The 21,020-nt window shown below is 43.9% G+C and overlaps 2 long non-coding RNA genes across 2 annotated transcripts; both read right to left on the bottom strand.

The window, feature by feature from the left end:
• Window positions 1-647, bottom strand: LOC125533897. Its single transcript, XR_007294381.1, has 2 exons — window positions 387-647; window positions 1-301 (listed from the first exon to the last, which is right to left on the bottom strand). It is a non-coding gene; the product is annotated as an uncharacterized LOC125533897 (long non-coding RNA).
• Window positions 648-7,084: 6,437 nt separating this feature from the next.
• On the bottom strand, window positions 7,085-7,932 carry LOC125533896. Its single transcript, XR_007294380.1, has 2 exons — window positions 7,587-7,932; window positions 7,085-7,460 (listed from the first exon to the last, which is right to left on the bottom strand). It is a non-coding gene; the product is annotated as an uncharacterized LOC125533896 (long non-coding RNA).
• Between the last annotated feature and the right edge of the window lie 13,088 nt (window positions 7,933-21,020).

Raw genomic sequence — 21,020 nt, 5'->3', positions numbered from 1 at the left:
GAGGCCAAAACCAAGATGCAAAATTAACTAGTAATAGGAGTACAATTTATAAACTAAAACAGCGCCACTTATTTCCGAACGGAGGTAATAGTACAATTCGATGCAGTGATCTACACCGAACACCGTCATACAAATCTCGATCCGAACAGCACAAATACTACGTACGATAGAAACAAACTGTATATGAGCAGCTCCTAGTAGATGTAGATCGATCATCGTAGGATATCCTGGTGTTGGCGGTACGAACTCTTGTGATCAGCAGCACGTGTCGAGCAGACAGCAGCAGCAAATCGCAGCACAACTGCAGATGAAAACGGACCACGTCAGGTTATAGAAGAAATCAAAACAGACAGCAGTGGGTAATCTTGACGATCGAGTGGCCGTACCATCCTTTCCAGAAGCCGTCGCCGCTGTCCTCCGGTTCCGGCGGCGGGGCCTGCTGCTGCTGGTAGCTGGCGGCGACAGGCGGCGGAGCGCCGTAGACTGGAGGCGGGTAGGCCTCCTGCCCCGGCGGCGGGTACGCGGTGCCCGGTGGCGGGTAGCTCATGGTCGACGCCGCGGTCGAGATCGCACAGAGAAACGCAAGACGGCAGAACTAGTGCAGTGGCGATTGCTGTACCTTGGCAGGTGCTCTCTGCTCTCGAGTTTGTGATGTTCTTCTACCGGAGCATGGCGACCCTTTATATAGTGATTGACGCCACGAGGGTACGTTGCTTAGCCGCGTAAAACTATGGCGGTTGCACACATATCCAAATTTCAAAGGGTCGCCGGTCCGGCGATCACACGGATGCATCGATTCGCGCACGGCGGCGATGGCGGGTTTCACTTACTCCGGTAACGCGGTTTTGAAAGGCGTCACTCGGAAGGAGAGACATCGGTCCACATTTGCGTGTGCTCACGCACTCCACGCCTCCACCGAACGTCGGCTAGCTAGCTGATTCCCGTTTGGATGTGTGCTGGACTGGACTCGGTTCCATCGGGTTCTGCGCCGCCGTTTCGAACTGGTCCACCGTTGAGACGAGAAGTTCCAAACGAATCGGGTTCCATAGCTGGCGAGGTTTGATTTATGTTTTGAGTTTGTAGAACTTTTCTCTGAAATTTCATACTACCTTGTGTGGCGTCAGCTACACTATTTTGTCTAAGAGCAACTCCAACGCGCCGATCCAAACGAACGCACATTTTGTCCGTTTTTCGTTCATTTGAATCGGCCGCCCGCTTGGCGTCCGCATTGTTTTTGTTTTGGATCGGCCGTGTGTTCAACACGCGCGATCCATTTCATGTCCACGCATAAATTTAACAGGCTCGCGATCATAGATCATGTCAGCGGCCATGCCATCACCCAATATTAATACCAGTGCCATGTCACCGGCCGGCATATAATGCCAGCTTCCAAAAAACCACCGCACAGTTCATGCTGGCGCACTTGCCAGCGGCCAGCACACATGCCAACACATAAAAATGGGTGGAAATTCGACCACGCCATCTCGGCCATGGTCATGCCAGCAGACTTGTCGGTATATAAAAAAGGGATGGTGCTCTCCGCCATAGATCACTCGTCGTCGAACTTGAGCATGTCGGCCTGCATCTTCTCGAACCATGCATGGTCTCTTCCTCGGCGACATGGTGTCCAGGTCCACTTTCATGATGTCCACCCCCGTCATCATTGCTAGCGAGCGTCACTTCTTCCACCTTGGTCTTGGCATTGGCGGCCTCGATCTCGAACATCTTGGCTTACTTCTCCGCACCAAGCTCAAGCCTCCTTCTTTGGATCTCCATGAAGGCATTTATTTGCTCTTCCTTGTCTTGCCGGCGCTTCTCCTCCCTCGTGTCATTCTTACTAGTCATGCCCTCCACGGTTGCAAGCAAGACAATGGATGCCGCACCGTGCTTGTCCTCCTTCTTGGAGTTGGTCTTCCCCCGTAGCCGTGGCTTTTCGCCCCCCAAGCTCCTCCACGGCTTTCTTCCCCCACGCGCCATGACAACGGCATATTGCGCCTTGAACTTCTCCTCACCGTTTATGACCATCCAACAATGGGAGAGGTTGAAGGACTTGCCCTCATATTAGACCTTGAATGCCTCAAAAGCTTGGAATGCCTACAAATGAATAGCATGCAAGCATATGGGCAAATGGACATGCAAGCATAACGAATAAAAAGAGGGGTGCATGTATACCATATCTTTCATGCCAATGCCGCTCACGGGGCATGCCTTGATGCTCTCAAGGGTGGCACAAAACTTATTGCACTCTTGTTGTATCACCCTCCATCGCTTTGAGAGGGACATCCATCCACGCTTGTTTTGCATTTGATACGGCACAAACTTCTTATGTTCATGGTACTCACAATGAACACGATGCCAAAAGGTTGATGCCTTTTGTTCGCCGACCTTGGGGTCTTTCAGAATGTCCCTCCAACACTCACAAAAGAGTATGTCCTCGGACGACATGTAGGCCTTCGTTCGCTTGCTTTTGCGCTTCGGCTTCGCCCCGGCTTGGTTGTCGAGCTCGTCCTCGAACAAAGCCTCCCTGTTGATGTCCATTTCATCCTCTTACTCGAGGCCATAGTCCTCCAGGAACTCGTGGTCAAGCGGGAAGCTACCCAAGCCGACCTGATCTTGCATGAAAGCGTCGTTCATGCCAGTTTGATCATATGTGGCCGGCATGAATGGCGCTCGGCTGTCTTGGCCTTAGGTCTCCTCGGGATCGTAGCTAGGCAGCCGCGGCGGCACCGCCAGCGGAGGCAGCGGCCGCCGCACCACATTCGAAGATGATGTTCTCGACGATGAAACGGTTGGTCATTTTGTCGTCGCCAGCCGCCGGCATTCTGTCGAACAGGTTGCGGGCGCCAGGGAGCATGTCGGCTGGCATCTCCCATGGGTGTTTCCTCACCCCTGTGGAGCATGATGCACCGGCCACCAGCATGGCGTTGAGGTAGATGGCCACTAGCGCGGGCGCGGGCGTGGACGACGCCACCATGCTCACCTCCGGCGAGCATTCTCCGGAGAAGCGGGAGGCTTGTGGATAGACGTGGAAGCCGGGAATCGGCTGTGTGGCAAACGCGCAGACGACTCTGGTAGCACCATCGGAGAAAATGCCGACGAGTCTGATGAGCCCGCGCCGGCTAGGGTTTAACACTAGGCAGATCAGGGCCTCTCTCATTGCCGCGATGACTTGGGCATTGGTTTCCTCCTGCTCTGCGGCGGCGGTGAGGGCGATGACAGCCACCGCTTTGTCCCTTGCGTCCTGTGCGTGCCTCCGGCCCTTTCTCTTGGTCGAATGCATGACCCGCTCCTCGGCCGTCAGCTACTTCTTATTCTTGGGCGGCGCCGCGGTCTTGCGGGGCGCACGGGGCTTGCCTTTGGCGGAGGCGGTGGCGGTGAGGCCAGACAAGGCAAGGGAGGCGAGGCCGGCGGCGGCATCGAGGGTTGGCGCGTCGTCCATGGCGAGCGGCCGGGAGCGCGAGCGGGTGGGAGGGTTTTGAGAAAGTAGAGGGAAATGGTGGTCGCTATGCCACCGATAAGCGGGCCAGGGGGAGTAGTAGGCGCAAGTCGCGCGCGTCTGTTTTTAGTTTGGGTCTGCGCGTTGGACCGATTTTTCTGTCCGCGGCGACCCAAACGAACACACGCGAACGAAATGAGTCGGCGCGTTGGAGTTGCTCTAACCCATTTATATTTTGAATGAAATATCAACTATAAATTTGACTGAGAAAATATGAGTTACTTTTATCTTTATCTTTTCCTAATAATAAAGCGTCGACCGCTTCTCGCCATATGTCGTTAGCAATTTTGGAGAAAAGTCCATCTGTTTCTGTGAATTCAACTCGTTGTCCTATTTTGAGTGGGGAAAATGGTTTGATTTTCTTTTTTAAGAAAACCCCCTGGTCTTTTAGTTAATCAACCCATGGTCCTAAATTTAAGTGAAAAAAATGATTCGCTTTTTCTAGAAACCCCCCTGATCTGATCTTGTAGTTAATCAACCCGCCATCTGTCTATTTTTTTGGAGAGGTTCAAATGCTTTTTAAAAATATCCAGATCTTTTAAACCCTAATTCTAATTTTTGACATGTCATATATGAAAATTTATTAGAAAAATGTCTAGAATCTAAATATGATGTTATTTTACCTCTTAAATATTTAAAACGTATGACTCAAATGCTTTTTTAAAATATTCATATCTTCTAAACCCTAACTCCAATTTTGACATTTTATGTATGAAAATTGATTTTAAAAATATGTAGAATCTCAATATGATGTTCTTTTACCTATTAAACATTTTTAAATGCTATTTAGGGGATAATATTAATCAGTAGCAAATGATCCATCTTTCTTTCGTACTAGTGTAGATCAGGTTAGAAATCAACACCTCGGCAAAATTAGTTTGGAGAAGAAAGAAACCGTCTATAACCACGCATGTAGGACTCGGTAAAACCTCCAAGTAGAAAAAAGTAGATTTCTCATCTTATGCGGAGAGAAAGAGAGACACCTTAGAATTGGTCACATTCAAGTGAGTTGTGACTGTGAGCACTGAGGCCGTCGTCGACAAGGGTGGGAAGAAGGGTAAGCGATAACATAGATGGGATGCACGTGGATCCATTGAGGTCTTCAGTCATAATTATTCTGTGAGCTGTGCTATACACACGACAAAATATGGACGACTCATAGACGATGCTTAAAATTCTGCCGGACATGCGTCCATACATCAGGCATCAGCCGCTGGATTTTGATGTCGTGCATACATCGGGCACCAGGATCGTGCATGAAGCAATTTTGTTATTCTGTTAGGGAGGTGTGGCATTTTTTCTCATTGCAACGTAAGGTTTTTTTGCTAGTTACTTAGTAAAAATAGTAAAATAGTAATATTAAAAACTTCTTTCAAATACAAGTTTTGTGGCATATTATTTATATTTTGCTAGTCAAAAGTTGATCCGAAATGCAGGGGTACAAATAAATTCGAACGGAGAAAGTACTTGTTTATTTATGAGAAAAGTATATTTTTCATCCCCCAGCTCCTAAATCGACAAATCTTAGGGCCTATTCTACAACTCCATCAAATCCGCAACTTCAGCTTCTCGAGTGAGCTTCTCGCTTGACCCAACGATCGAAAACCGTTCGGAAGCGACACTGGCTTCTCCCAGCGCTGAAGCCTAGCTGGGAGGCAAGAAGCCCGTTGGCCGCCCCTTTGCGTTGGCTGGTGCCTGGAGGCAGCCTAGGAGAGGGAAAACGATTCGATCGAGGAGGACTCGGTCCTGTGCATGAGCGTGGGCGTACGTCGAAGCGCTCGCGCGAGACATTTTCCTTGGCAGTGGCAACATCTTGTAAATAGAGGGAAGTCCAGATTCTGTAAAACGTGGAGCTCGGTTTTCGTTGCTTATCAAAAAATGCACTACCGCACGGAATAACTTTGTGAATTTAGCTTCTAGGAGCTAAACCGTTCGGCTGCGTTTTGACTCTGGAGTTTGTGAAATTGAGAGCCGGAGAGTTTCAGAACAGGCCCTTAGTCTCCCAACTTCTCAAAGCATAAAAGTTTAGTCCATCATGCCGCTTCGGGCGGGTTTCATTTGACGTGGATACAATTTTGACCAAAACTTAACACATCATCTCAGTTTGACCGCCAGGTTACAAAGCACCCAATGCACAAAGTACATGCATTTATACACACACTTGTTGGATGCAGCAAGGAACGCAGGCGAGCGGGCACAGCGACAACTCTCTGGATGACTCGAGAGCTAGCGGGCAGAGGTTGCACGATAGCAGGAAGAGAGTTGGGATGTCCACGGCTTGGGAAGCAAGCAAGGGCACGCGCGATTGCAGAAGGTTCACTGGAGATGACTTCCAGCGGAGGTGACATGTGACACTATGCGGACATCGATCTAGATGCCACGAGGAGGCTCGGGGAGAGGGAATAAACAACTAGGGGCTCACCCAGAGCATGTATGTGTGCTTGGACGCGACAGGGAAGCACCAAAGCGATGTTGTGGGTGGTGGAGCACGGGCTCGCGGGGGGGTGGGGGTGAGCTTGAGGATGAGGGGCTACTTAGGGGGACGCACGAGGCTTCAGTAGGACCACATGGAGCTTAGGAACCCTACAAGGAGAACCAGAGTTTGGCAAAGGAGGCGATCAAGGCACGGTGATTGTCATCGGAGTCGGGGGCGACGTTATGTGCATCGGCAATTCAGGGCCTCCAACGTAGATTATTTCGCCATAATTTACTATGATGGCAAGGCGGACCGCCTAGACATGGTGGTTTGTTCAGCGAGGTCGTTGGCCACGTGTACGAGAGTTGACACTTGGGGCGGCATGAAGCGGGCTCCATCCGTGTTCTCTCTACAAGACAAGAGAGTGGTTGAGTCTCGAGAGAGAAGCAGGGTACACCGAGGAGGACCAAATGGTGCAAGGAGGAGGAGGTGAGGAGGGCTATGCCAGCAGCAAGGTCCAACATACGAACGGTCTCAATGTGTTCCAAGGACGATTGTGTCGTACTTGTTGCACAAATCACAACGCTATGGGCAGGGATTGAAATGGGGTGACTTGGCGACCACATGGAGTTGGAGGCAAGCATGAGGGCCTCTCCAACACTGACCCTCCAATCGGACACCGCATCCGTTCATGAACCGGTGAGAACCAGTCCACGGGCAGCCGGTCATTCAATCATAGTTGCATACAATTCAAAGCAGATTTCAACAAGCCATTTTTTCTTTTGCAAACCGGATGATTTTCATATAAACAAGAGCACATTCGTTACATTTTGATATTTTTCAGTAAAAAAGGCGACCCGACCTAAACCAAGCCTATGGCAGCACCCGTCCTCCATGTCTCTGTTGTTCCCTTCTGGCGATCGCTGAGTGCATCTCACCGTATCCACAAGTGGCGGCGACGAGACCCGTGAAGTGAAGGTGCGGTCGTCGACAAGGAAGAATAGGACATGGGAGACGGACCGGCCCTCTTTGGACTTGAGACCCCAGTGCCTCACGCGCACTACTCCTCGATGCAAAATATTAATATGTAGCAATAAATCTCCATTCTTTGCAACAACTCACCGAGGAAATGGCAATTTTTGCAACATGCAGATCATCAAAAGTAATGCATGTAACCTCACAAAAACACTTTGGAGCATGAATCAAATCAACTGGAACAGACAATCGAAATCGTGGGTATGTCGTCAAGAATTCTCGCATGCTACTGCTACGTGTTATTCATCACCAACAAACTGAAGAGACTAAGACTCTGCCAATAACAATACCGTGATACAGAATGAAGCCAAAATCCAGATGCAAAATTAACTAGCACAACGAGCCCATACAAATCTCCACCCGGACAGCACAAATACTACAATAGAAATAACCATGATCAACTATGAGCAGCTCTGAGTGAGTAGATCATCGTGGGATTTCCTGGTGTTGGCAGTAGGAACTTGTGATCAGAAGCACATGTCGAGCAGGCAGCAGCAGCAAATAGCAGCACAACTGCAAATGAAAACGGACCACGTCAGATTAGAAGAAATCAAAACAGAAAGCAATGGGAAGATGGCGCGTAGTCTCGACGATCTAGTGGCTTATATATCACGGCTCAGAATGTAATGACGTACGTACCATCCTTTCCAGAAGCCGTCGCCTCCGCGGTCCTGCGAGTCCTGCGGCGGGGCTTGCTGCTGGTAGTTAGCGGCGACAGGCGGCGGCGCGCCGTACCCTGGAGGCGGGTAGGCCTCCTGGCCCGGCGGCGGGTACGCGGTGCCCGGTGGCGGGTAGCTCATGGTCGACGCCGCGGTCGATTTCACAGAGACAATAGAACTACTGAAGCAGGGCTGGTGATGCTACGAGGCGCTCTCTGCTCTCGACTTTGAGATGTTCTTCTATCGGAGCATTGCCCTTTATATAGCGAACACGACGAGCTGACGAGGCAGCATACGCTCGTAATATAGTCCTATTATTAGGATTACTTAGGCGCGTTATCCTAAGGTGGTTGCGCACATCCAAAATTTTGAAAGAGAATACATTGGTAGTCCACCTGGGCACGGCGACGGCGGATTATTTTTCTCTTCTTCGTCTGGCAAAAACGCGTTGTTGAAGGCGTCACTGAGAAGGAGAAGCATCGGACATCGGTCCACGTTTGCGGGCACGCAGCGACCGTTGATCTGCATGGTGGTGTACGTACTGCTGCACATTGGTCTGCTGGCTGCTTCTCATTTGGACGTCTGCTGGGCCTCGCTTCCATCGGGTTCGTCGCCGCCCTTTCGAACTGCTCCACCGTTGAGATGCGCCGCGCGGAGAAGTTCCAAGCGAATCGGGTTCCGTAGTTGGTGAGGGTTGATATTGCTACAAGATTGTTTGTTTTTCTAATGTGGTGCTAGGGTGGTAGTAGTAGGCACTAGTCTTTTCGAAACTGCTCCAACAATTCTGGCACTCACCATGTTTGATGGTCGTTTGCCGGCGTCTTTTCTTCTTGTTGCGCTGGTCAAATTTGATGACCGTTGCCATTCGATAGGTTCGGCTCACCTTGTTTCAAGAAACGAAAAAGGTTCGGCCCATCGTGGACCTACACATCAACCCTACATGATATTTCAGCACGCGTTTTTTCAGTTGGAATGGTTCTCTCTCTTCAGGAATTTTTTTTTACTGTCTATAAATATGACTGTGTGCATCAATTGATGCAGAGTCCGAGGATAGTACCCTTCATTCCAAGGGAAAAGAAAATACAGGCTCTTGGTGAACGGCGCAAACAACACACAAGTGATACCCTATAACAACCATGATTCGTAATCAACCTTATGTTGTTTACGTGCTATTTACAGAAGGAAGCTGGCCAAAACCTCTTTTGAAATAGGCTTTCATCTCACTTTATAAATAAAGGAGCCATCAAGGCCATACAACAAGTTCATAAGCAGCAAAACAAAATATAAGCCCATTGGGGCAAAAACACACACATGCCCAAATGTGAAAAAGGAGAGGAAGAAAGACCACCAAGTGACCAATAGATCAACGGCTAAGAGGCGAGGCGGTGAGCAGCCAGAGTCATCGCTTCCATCATGTCGTCAAGTTGATCTCGATCCCACTGCCTAGAGAGCGTCTACCAGACTTGCAAAAACATCAGGAATTTGAAGACATAGTCAGTTGCATGCCGTAAGAAGACCCACTCAATCATCATCGTGTTATGCGTCATCCATAGGGTCCAAGTCACTGTCGTGAACACTAATCAGAAGAGGCATCTCCTCCTCACGATTTGGTTGGCCCGAGTTTCGAGAAACCTAGCCAGGTCCAAGGCTTCCCACTATGGCCCCTAAACCTCACCGACAAGTACCAAAGAAAGTGAGCCGTGAGGCGGGCGGAGAAGAAGTGGGTTCCCGTCTCCGGGCTACCACAAAGCGGGCATAGCCCATCGCTAGGATCGTGGCGCTTGGACACCTCCATGCCCGATAGGAGGCGGTCAAGCAAAAGATGCCACACAAATATCTTGATCTTCAAAGGACAGGGCACTTGCAGACTAAGGCATAGCCTAGTGGTGGGAAGGGGCTGATGCCCTCCCACCCACCCAGGTTCAAGGCATGGTACTTGTAATTTGGGTTTGTTGCACCAATTATACTGTAGGGGGGGGGGGGGGTTCCCCTTACAGTCTTTCTGTCAAAAAATGGACAGGGCACTTTTCACAAAGGTATGCAAGCGACACAATCGGCATAGGGTATGATATGCCGAGCGAACAAAGAAGAACACCGATGGGGGTAGGCGCAATATATGGCGTCCAAATATTCCAGGTGTAAAAGGGGAAGAGTCGTCTGAAGGATGGCCCAAGCAATGGTTTCCTCGGGTCCAAATGATTGAGGGAACGGGACGTTCCAGACCCCATTGTGTGCGGCCAAGGAGACCAACGGGAAGGGGTCAGCGAAGATAGCAAACAAGTCTGAGAAATCCACGTATAACACAGACCCATCCACCCAAGGGTGAAGCCAAAAGAGGGTCCCATGTCCAATGCCTATGGAGATAGGGAGCCCTAGGCGAATCTCATTCTTGATCGACCGAATCGACTTCCAGAACTGAGATCCCTTCCTACGCTCACACATCAGTAGCGGACACCCTCCAATTATTTCGCTTTAATAAGTTGCAGCCCCACGCCGTTGTCCTCACTTAGGATCCTCCAAACTCATGTCAACATAAGAGTCACATTCATACATCAAGAGGTGCTACCTCTTGAGCAGTGCGTTGGTTTTCCCTTGAAGAGGAAAGGGTGATGCAGCAAAGTAGCGTAAGTATTTCCCTCAGTTTTTGATAACCAAGGTATCAATCCAGTAGGAGGCTACGCGCGAGTCCCTCGCACCTACACAAAACAAATAAATCGACGCAACCAACGCAATAAGGGGTTGTCAATCCCTACACGGTCACTTACGAGAGTGAGATCTGATAGATATGATAAGATAATATTTTTGGTATTTTTATGATAAAGATGCAAAGTAAAATAAAAGCAAAGTAAAAATCAAAGGAAATAACTAAGTGTTGGAAGATTAATATGATGAAAGATAGACCCGGGGGCCATAGGTTTCACTAGTGGCTTCTCTCAAGAGCATAAGTATTTTACGGTGGGTGAACAAATTACTGTTGAGCAATGACAGAATTGAGCATAGTTATGAGAATATCTAGGTATGATCATGTATATAGGCATCACGTCCGAGACAAGTAGACCGACTCCTGCCTGCATCTACTACTATTACTTCACACATCGACCGCTATCCAGCATGCATCTAGAGTATTAAGTTCATAAGAACAGAGTAATGCCTTAAGCAAGATGACGTGATGTAGAGGGATAAATTCATGCAATATGATAAAAACCACATCTTGTTATCCTCGATGGCAACAATACAATACGTGCCTTGTTGCCCCTATTGTCATTGGGAAAGGACACCGCAAGATTGAACCCAAAGCTAAGCACTTCTCCCATTGCAAGAAAGATCAATCTAGTAGGCCAAACCAAACTGATAATTCGAAGAGACTTGCAAAGATAACCAATCATACATAAAAGAATTCAGAAGATTCAAATATTGTTCATAGATAAACTTGATCATAAACCCACAATTCACCGGTCTCAACAAACACACCGCAAAAGAAGATTACATCGAATAGATCTCCACAAGAGAGGGGGGGGGGACATTGTATTGAGATCCAAAAAGAGAGAAGAAGTCATCTAGCTAATAACTATGGACCCGAAGGTCTGAGGTAAACTACTCACACCTTATCGGAGGGGCTATGGTGTTGATGTAGAAGCCCTCCGTGATCGATGCCCCCTCCGGCGGAGCTCCGGAACAGGCCCCAAGATGGGATCTCGTGGATACAGAAAGTTAAGGCGGTGGAATTAGGGTTTTCGCTCCGTATCTGATCGTTTGAGGGTACGTAGGTATATATAGGAGGAAGGAGTACGTCGGTGGAGCAACAGGGGGCCCACGAGGGTGGAGGGCGCGCCTTGGGGGGGGGGGGTAGGCGCGCCCCCTACCTCGTGGCTTCCCTGTTGGTTGCTTGACGTAGGGTTCAAGTCTCCTGGATCTTGTTCGTTCCAAAAATCACGTTCCCGAAGGTTTCATTCCATTTGGACTCCGTTTGATATTCTTTTTCTACAAAACTCTGAAATAGGCAAAAAACAGCAATTCTGGGCTGGGCCTCCGGTTAATAGGTTAGTCCCAAAATAATATAAAAGTGAATAATAAAGCCCAATAATGTCCAAAACAGAAGATAATATAGCATGGAGCAATCAAAAATTATAGATACGTTGGAGACGTATCAAGCATCCCCAAGCTTAATTCCTGCTCGTCCTCGAGTAGGTAAATGATAAAAACAGAATTTTTGATGCAGAATGCTACTAGGCATAATTTCAATGTAATTCTTCTTAATTGTGGTATGAATATTCAGATCTGAAAGATTCAAGACAAAAGTTTAATATTGACATAAATAATAATAATACTTCAAGCATACTAACTAAGCAATTATGTCTTCTCAAAATAACATGGCCAAATAAAGTTATCCCTACAAAATCATATAGTCTGGCTATGCTCTATCTTCACCACACAAAGTATTTAAATCATGCACAACCCCGATGACAAGCCAAGCAATTGTTTCATACTTTTGACATTCTCAAACTTTATCAATCTTCATGCAATACATGAGCGTGAGCCATGGACATAACACTATATGTGAAATAGAATGGTGGTTGTGGAGAAGGCAAAAAGGGAGAAGATAGTCTCACATCAACTAGGCGTATCAACGGGCTATGGAGATGCCCATCAATAGATATCAATGTGAGTGAGTAGGGATTGCCATGCAACGGATGCACTAGAGCTATAAGTATATGAAAGCTCAAAAAAAGAAACTAAGTGGGCGTGCATCCAATTCGCTTGCTCACGAAGACCTAGGGAATTTTGAGGAAGCCCATCATTGAAATATGCAAGCCAAGTTCTATAATGAAAAATTCCCACTAGTATATGAAAGTGATATCATAGGAGACTCTCTATCATGAAGATCATGGTGCTACTTTGAAGCACAAGTGTGGTAAAAGGATAGTAGCATTGTCCCTTCTCTCTTTTTCTCTCATTTTTATTTATTTTTATTTATTTTTTTATTTTTTTGGGCCTTTTCTCTTCTTTTTTATGGCCTCTTTTTTTCAGTCCGGAGTCTCATCCCGACTTGTGGGGGAATCATAGTCTCCATCATCCTTTCCTCACTTGGGACAATGCTCTAATAATGATGATCATCACACTTTTATTTACTTACAACTCAACAATTACAACTCAATAGTTAGAACAAAATATGACTCTATGTGAATGCTTCCGGCGGTGTACTGGGATATGCAATGAATCAAGAGTGACATGTATGAAAGAATTATGAACGGTGGCTTTGCCACAAATACGATGTCAACTATATGATCATGCAAAGCAATATGACAATGATGGAGCGTGTCATAATAATCGGAACGGTGGTAAGTTGCATGGCAATATATCTCGGAATGGCTATGGAAATGCCATGATAGGTAGGTATGGTGGCTGTTTTGAGGAAGGTATATGGTGGGTGTATGATACCGGCGAAAAGTGTGCGGTATTAAAGAGGATAGCAATGGTGGAAGGAAGAAAAGTGCGTATAATCCATGGACTCAACATTAGTCATAAAGAACTCATATACTTATTGCAAAAATCTACTCCCTCCGTCCCAAAATATAAGAACGTTTTTGAAGCTAAAACAGTTTGAAAAACGTTCTTATATTATGGGACGGAGGAAGTACAAGTTATCAAAGCAAAGTATTACGCGCATGCTCCTAGGGGGGTAGATTGGTAGGAAAAGACCATCGCTCGTCCCCGACCGCCGCTCATAAGGAAGACAATCAATAAATAAATTATGCTTCGACTTCATCACATAACGGTTCACCATACGTGCATGCTACGGGAATCACAAACTTTAACACAAGTATCTCAAATTCACAACTACTCAACTAGCATGACTCTAATATCACCATCTTTATATCTCAAAACAATCATCAAGCATCAAACTTATCTTAGTATTCAACACACTCATAAGAAAGTTTTTACTAATCTTGTATACCTAGCATATTAGGATTATTTAAGAAAATTACCATGCTATTTAAGACTCTCAAAATAATCTAAGTGAAGCATGAGAGATCAATAGTTTCTATAAAACAAATCCACCACCGTGCTCTAAAAGATATAAGTGAAGTACTAGAGCAAAACTATATAACTCAAAAGATATAAGTGAAGCACATAGAGTATTCTAATAATTTCAGAATCATGTGTGTCTCTCTCAAAAGGTGTGTACAGCAAAGATGATTGTGGTAAACTAAAAAGCAAAGACTCAAATCATACAAGACACTCCAAGCAAAACACATATCATGTGGTAAATAAAAATATAGCTCCAAGTAAAGTTACTAATAGAAGTAAACGAAAGAGGGGATGCCTTCCGGGGCATCCCCAAGCTTTGGCTTTTAGGTGTCCTTAGATTATCTTGGGGGTTCCATGGGAATCCCTAAGCTTAGGCTCTTGCCACTCCTTGTTCCATAATCCATCAAATCTTTACCCAAAACTTGAAAACTTCACAACATAAAACATAAAGTAGAAAATCTCGTGAGCTCCGTTAGCGAAAGAAAACAAAACACCACTTCAAGGTACTGTAATGAACTCATTCTTTATTTATATTGGTGTTAAATATACTGTATTCCAACTTCTCTATGGTTTATAAACTCTTTTACTAGCCATAGATTCATCAAAATAAGCAAACAACACACGAAAAACAGAATCTGTCAAAAACAGAACAGTCTGTAGTAATCTGTAGTTAACACAAGATCTGGAACCCCAAAAATTTTAAAATAAATTGCTGGACGTGACGAATTTATCTATTAATCATCTTCAAAAAGAATTAAATAAATATCACTTTCCAAATAAAAATGTCAGCAGTTCTCGTGAGCGCTAAAGTTTGTGTTTTTTACAACAAGATTAACAAGACTTTCCCCAAGTCTTCCCAACGGTTCTACTTGGCACAAACACTAATTAAACACAAAAAACACGACCAAAACATAGGATAAATAAATTATTTATTAATAAACAGGAGAAAAAAGCAAGGAATAAAAATAAAATTTGGTTGCCTCCCAACAAGCGCTATTGTTTAACACCCCTAGCTAGGCATAAAAGTAAGGATAGACCTACGTATTGCCATCTTTGGTAGGCAATCCATAAGTGGCTCTCATGATAGATTCATAAGGTAGTTTAATTTTCTTTCTAGGGAAGTGTTCCATGCCTTTCCTTAACGGAAATTGGAATCTAATATTCCCTTCCTTCATATCAATAATTGCACCAATCGTTCTAAGGAAAGGTCTACCAAGAATAATAGGACATGAAGGATTGCAATCTGTATCAAGAACGATAAAATCTACAGGCACATAATTCCTATTTGCAACAATAAGAACATCATTAATTCTTCCCGTAGGTTTCTTAATAGTGGAATCCGCAAGGTGCATGTTTAGAGAGCAATCATCAAAATCACGGAAACCTAGCAAATCGCACAAAGTTTTGGGAATAGTGGAAACACTAGCACCCAAATCACATAAAGCATAGCATTCATGATCTTTAATTTTAATTTTAATAGTAGGTTCCCACTCATCATAAAGTTTTCTAGGGATAGAAATTTCCAACTCAAGTTTTTCTTCATAAGATTGCATCAAAGCATCAACGATATGTTTGGTAAAAGCTTTATTTTGACTATAAGCATGAGGAGAATTTAGCACGGATTGCAACAAGGAAATACAATCTATCAAAGAGCAATTATCATAATTAAATTCCTTGAAATCTAAAATAGTGGGTTCATTACTATTTAAAGTTTTGACTTCTTCAATCCCACTTTTAACAATTTTAGCATCAAGATCTAAAGACTCCGAATTTTTGGAACGCCGTCTAGGTAAAGGTGGATGATATTCAGTCCCATCATTATCAAGATTCATATTGCAAAACAAAGATTTAATACAGGACACATCAATAACTTTTAGATCTTCATCTTTATTATCATGGAAACTAGAAGAACACGCTTTTATAAAGCAATCTTTCTTAGCACGCATCCTAGCGGTTCTTTCTTTGCACTCATCAATGGAAATTCTCATGGCTTTGAGAGACTGATTGATATCATGCTTAGGTGAAATAGATCTAAGTTTAAAAGAATCAACATCAAGAGAAATTCTATCAACGTTCCTAGCCAACTCATCAATCTTAAGCCATTTTTCTTCGATCAAAGCATTGAAATTCTTTTGCGAAGTAATAAATTCTTTAATATTAGATTCAAAATCAGAGGGCATCTTATTATAATTTCCATAAGAATTATTGTAGGAATTACCATAATTATTAGAGGAATTACCAGGATACGGCCTAGGGTTAAAGTTTCCTCTATATGCGTTGTTACCAAAATTGTTCCTACCAACAAAATTCACATCCATAGATTCATTATTATTCTCAATCAAAGTATACAAAGGCATATCATTAGGATAAGAAGAAACACTTTTATTAGCAAATAATTTCATAAGTTCATCCATCTTTCCACTCAAAACATTAATTTCTTCTATCACATGCACTTTCTTATTAGTAGATCTTTCAGTGTGCCATTGAAAATAATTAACCATAATATTATCCAGGAGTTTAGTAGATTCTCCTAAAGATTTCCATAAAAGTGCCTCCCGCGGCCGAATCTAAAAGATTTCTAGAAGCAAAATTCAATCCGGCATAAATTTTTTTTGTATAATCATCCACAAATTCAAACCACGAGTAGGGCAATTATGTATCATTAATTTCATCCTCTCCCAAGCTTGTGCAACATGTTCATGATCAAGTTGCTTAAAATTCATAATATCATTTCTAAGAGAGATAATCTTAGCAGGAGGAAAATACTTAGAGATAAAAGCATCTTTGCACTTATTCCAAGAATCAATACTACTTTTAGGCAAAGACGAAAACCAAGCTTTAGCACGATCTCTAAGCGAAAAAGGAAATAGCTTCAATTTAACAATATCATTGTCAACATCTTTCTTCTTTTGCATATCACACAAATCAACGAAGCTATTTAGATGAGTAGCGACATCTTCACTAGGAAGGCCGGCGAATTGATCTTTCATGACAAGATTCAACAAAGCGGCATTAATTTCACAAGATTCAGCATCGGTAAGAGGAGCAATTGGAGTGCTAATAAAATCATTATTGTTGGTATTGGTAAAGTCACACAATTTAGTGTTATCTTGAGCCATCGTGACAAGGAAGCAATCCAACACCCAAGCAAACGAGGAACGGGCAAAAAGAGGCAAATAGAGAAAGAGAGAGAGGGCGAATAAAATGACAAGGGTGAAGTGGGGGAGAGAAAAACGAGAGGCAAATGGCAAATAATGTAATGCGGGAGATAAGGGTTTGTGATGGATACTTGGTATGTTGACTTTTGCGTAGACCTCCCCGGCAACGGCGCCAGAAATCCTTCTTGCTACCTCTTGAGCACTGTGTTGGTTTTCCCTTGAAGAGGAAAGGGTGATGCAGCAAAGTAGCATAAGTATTTCCCTCAGTTTTTGAGAACCAAGGTATCAATCCAGTAGGAGGCTACGCGTGAGTCCCTCGCACCTACACAAAACAAATAAATCCTCGCAACCAACACGATAAGGGGTTGTCAATCCCTACACGGTCACTTACGAGAGTGAGATCTGATAGATATGATAAGATAATATTTTTGGTATTTTTATGATAAAGATGCAAAGTAAAATAAAAGCAAAGGAAATAACTAAGTGTTGGAAGATTAATATGATGAAAGATAGACCCGGGGGCCATAGGTTTCACTAGTGGCTTCTCTCAAGAGCATAAGTATTTTACGGTGGGTGAACAAATTATTGTTGAGCAATTGACAGAATTGAGCATAGTTATGAGAATATCTAGGTATGATCATGTATATAGGCATCACGTCCGAGACAAGTAGACCGACTCCTGCCTGCATCTACTACTATTACTCCACACATCGACCGCTATCCAGCATGCATCTAGAGTATTAAGTTCATAAGAACAGAGTAACGCCTTAAGCAAGATGACATGATGTAGAGGGATAAATTCATGCAATATGATAAAAAACCATCTTGTTATCCTCGATGGCAACAATACAATACGTGCCTTGCTGCCCCTACTGTCACTGGGAAAGCACACCGCAAGATTGAACCCAAAGCTAAGCACTTCTCCCATTGCAAGAAAGATCAATCTAGTAGGCCAAACCAAACTGATAATTCGAAGAGACTTGCAAAGATAACCAATCATACATAAAAGAATTCAGAAGATTCAAATATTGTTCATAGATAAACTTGATCATAAACCCACAATTCATCGGTCTCAACAAACACACCGCAAAAGAAGATTACATCGAATATATCTCCACAAGAGAGGGGGAGAACATTGTATTGAGATCCAAAAAGAGAGAAGAAGCCATCTAGCTAATAACTATGGACCCGAAGGTCTGAGGTAAACTACTCACACTTCATCGGAGGGGCTATGGTGTTGATGTAGAATCCCTCCGTGATCCATGCCCCCTCCGGCGGAGCTCCGGAACAGGCCCCAAGATGGGATATCGTGGATACAGAAAGTTTTGGGGGTGGAATTAGGGTTTTCGCTCCGTATCTGATCGTTTGGGGGTACGCAGGTATATATAGGAGGAAGGAGTACGTCGGTGGAGCAAAAACAGCTGGATAGGTGTGCCCCCTACCTCGTGGCTTCCCTATTGGTTGCTTGACGTAGGGTCCAAGTCTCCTGGATCTTGTTTGTTCTAAAAATCACGTTCCCGAAGGTTTCATTCCGTTTGGACTCCGTTTGATATTCTTTTTCTGCGAAACTCTGAAATAGGCAAAAACAGCAATTCTGGGCTGGGCCTCCGGTTAATAGGTTAGTCCCAAAAATAATATAAAAGTGAATAATAAAGCCCAATAATGTCCAAAACAAAAGATAATATAGCATGGAGCAATCAAAAATTATAGATACGTTGGAGACGTATCAAGAAGCAAGAATGCCTAGGCCCCCAGGTCCTTGGGAAGTAGATATTTGCCCACTTGACCATATGGTATTTATGTCGTCCATCAATCCCCTGCTAGAAAAGCATGATAAATCCTTGTCAAAGGAGCTAAGCACACCTTCCGCCAAAATATACATTCCCATCATATACATGAGTAGACTGATATGTCTCCAACTTATCTATAATTTTTAATTGTTCCATGTTGTTTTATTATCAATCTTGGATGTTTTATAATCATTTTATATATAGTTATTTTATATCATTTTTAGTACTAACCTATTGACATAGTGCCAAGTGCTAGTTGCTGTTTTTTCCATGTTTTTTATATCAGAGAAAATCAATATCAAACGGAGTCCAAATGCCACGAAACTTTACGGAGATTTTTTATGGACCAGAAGGAAGATGTTGGGCCCTGGTTGCACCTGGGGGGAGTTCCGAGAAGGGGACAACCCACCAGGGCGTGCTAGGAGGCCCAGGCGCGCCCTGGTGGGTTGTGCCCATCTCGGGTGCCCCCCGGACCGCCTCTTTGCTCTATAAATACCCAAATATTCCCAAAACCCTAGGGGAGTTGACGAAATATTCATCCAACCGCCGCAGAGTCCAAAACCACCAGATCCAATCTAGACACCATCACGGAGGGGTTCACCACTTCCATTGGTGCCTCTCCGATGATGCGTGAGTAGTTCTTTGTATACCTCCGGATCCGTAGTTAGTAGCTCGATGGCTTCATGTCTCTCTCTTAATTCTCAATACAATGGTCTCTTGGAGATCCATATGATGTAACTCTTTTGCAGTGTGTTTGTTGGGATCGATGAACTTTGAGTTTATGATCAGATCTATCTTTTTATATCCATGAAAGTATTTGAGTTTCTTTGATCTCTTTTATGCATGATATCTTATAGCCTCGTATTTCTTCTCCGATATTTGGATTTTGTTTGGCCAACTTGATCTATTTTTCTTGCAATGGGAAGAGGTGCCCGGTAGTGGGTTCGATCTTACGGTGCTTGATCCCAGTGACAGAAAGGGAACCGACACGTATGTATCATTGATATTAAGGATAAAAAGATGGGAACTATATCTACCGCCATAGATAAACGGATCTTGTCTACATCATGTCAGCATTCTTATTGCATTACTTCATTTTTCCATGAACTTAATACACTAGATGCATGCTGGATAGCGGTCGATGTGTGGAGTAATAGTAGTAGATGGAGGCAGGAGTCGGTCTACTAATCTTGGACGTGATGCCTATGTAATGATCATTGTCTGGATATGGTCATAATTATTTGAGGTTTATCAATTGCCCAACAGTTATTTGTTTACCCATCGTTTGCTATTTTTCTCGAGAGAAGCCATTAGTGAAATCTACGGCCCCGAGTCTTCTTTCTCATATTTTTGCCTTTATGATCTATTTTCCTTGCATTTATTTTCAGATCTATTAAGCCAAAAATACAAAAATAATTTGCTGCACATTATTTTATTTGTGATCTATTTATTCAATCTATTACAACTTTCTCCCGTCCACACACCGTTTCTGGTGTCGTTACCTGAAAGGGATTGACAACCCCTTTAACACGTCGGGTTGCGAGGTGTTGTTATTTGTGTGCAGGGGTTGTTTACGTTGTGTTGCTTGGTTCTCCTACTGGTTCGATAACCTTGGTTTCATATCTGAGGGAAATACCTACCGTCGTTGTGCTGCATCATCCCTTCCTCTTTGGGGAAACACCGACGTAGCTTCAAGCGACATCAAAAGGAATTTCTGGCGCCATTGCCGGGGAGGATCTTCAACATATACCAGGTTCCTAATCACAAATCTCGTCTCCTTACAATTTACATTATTTGCTATTTGCCTCTTGTTTTCCTCTCCCCCACTTCACAAAATTTGTCGTTTTATTTGCCCTCTTTTTCGTTCGTCGTTTCCTTGCCGGATATGTTTTTTGTGTGCAATCTTGTTTGCTACCTTTGCTTGTGTTACCATGTGCCTTCTATTTGCTTGCATCTTCGCTTGCTAAAAATCTATTGATATGGATCCCCATCCACTTGCTAATCTTTTTAAAAGATCCAATCATGATGAACCAATTGCTAGTGAGTTGAATGCACTAGATTATCTTTTTGAAGTTTTGCTTGAGAATTGTGAATCTAAAAATTGTGATGAAGAAATTTATGAAGTGATTCATGATAGCTCCTTGAATGAAAAGCATGATTGCAATAATTTTACTATAAATTCTATTAATATCAATTGTGCTAATAATATGCAAAACCCCAAGCTTGGGGATGCTTGTTTTGTCATGTCCGCTACTTATTGCAATGATCATGATTGGGGTGATAGTGTTTCTTATGATCTTGAAAATTTATTTAAGCCTCATGATGAATGTGTTTGCGATAATATTGAAAGTGGGTTTGGAAGAGTGTCAACTTTAGCTAAAAATAATCCCACATATGTGGAGAGTGTTCACTATTATGAAATTTTTGATGAAAGTG

This window comes from Triticum urartu, chromosome 2, assembly GCF_003073215.2.
Source record: "Triticum urartu cultivar G1812 chromosome 2, Tu2.1, whole genome shotgun sequence".
NCBI classification, from domain to species: Eukaryota; Viridiplantae; Streptophyta; class Magnoliopsida; order Poales; family Poaceae; genus Triticum; species Triticum urartu.
Note: the sequence above shows the minus strand (reverse complement) of the source record. Positions and strands in the feature narration are given on the sequence as shown.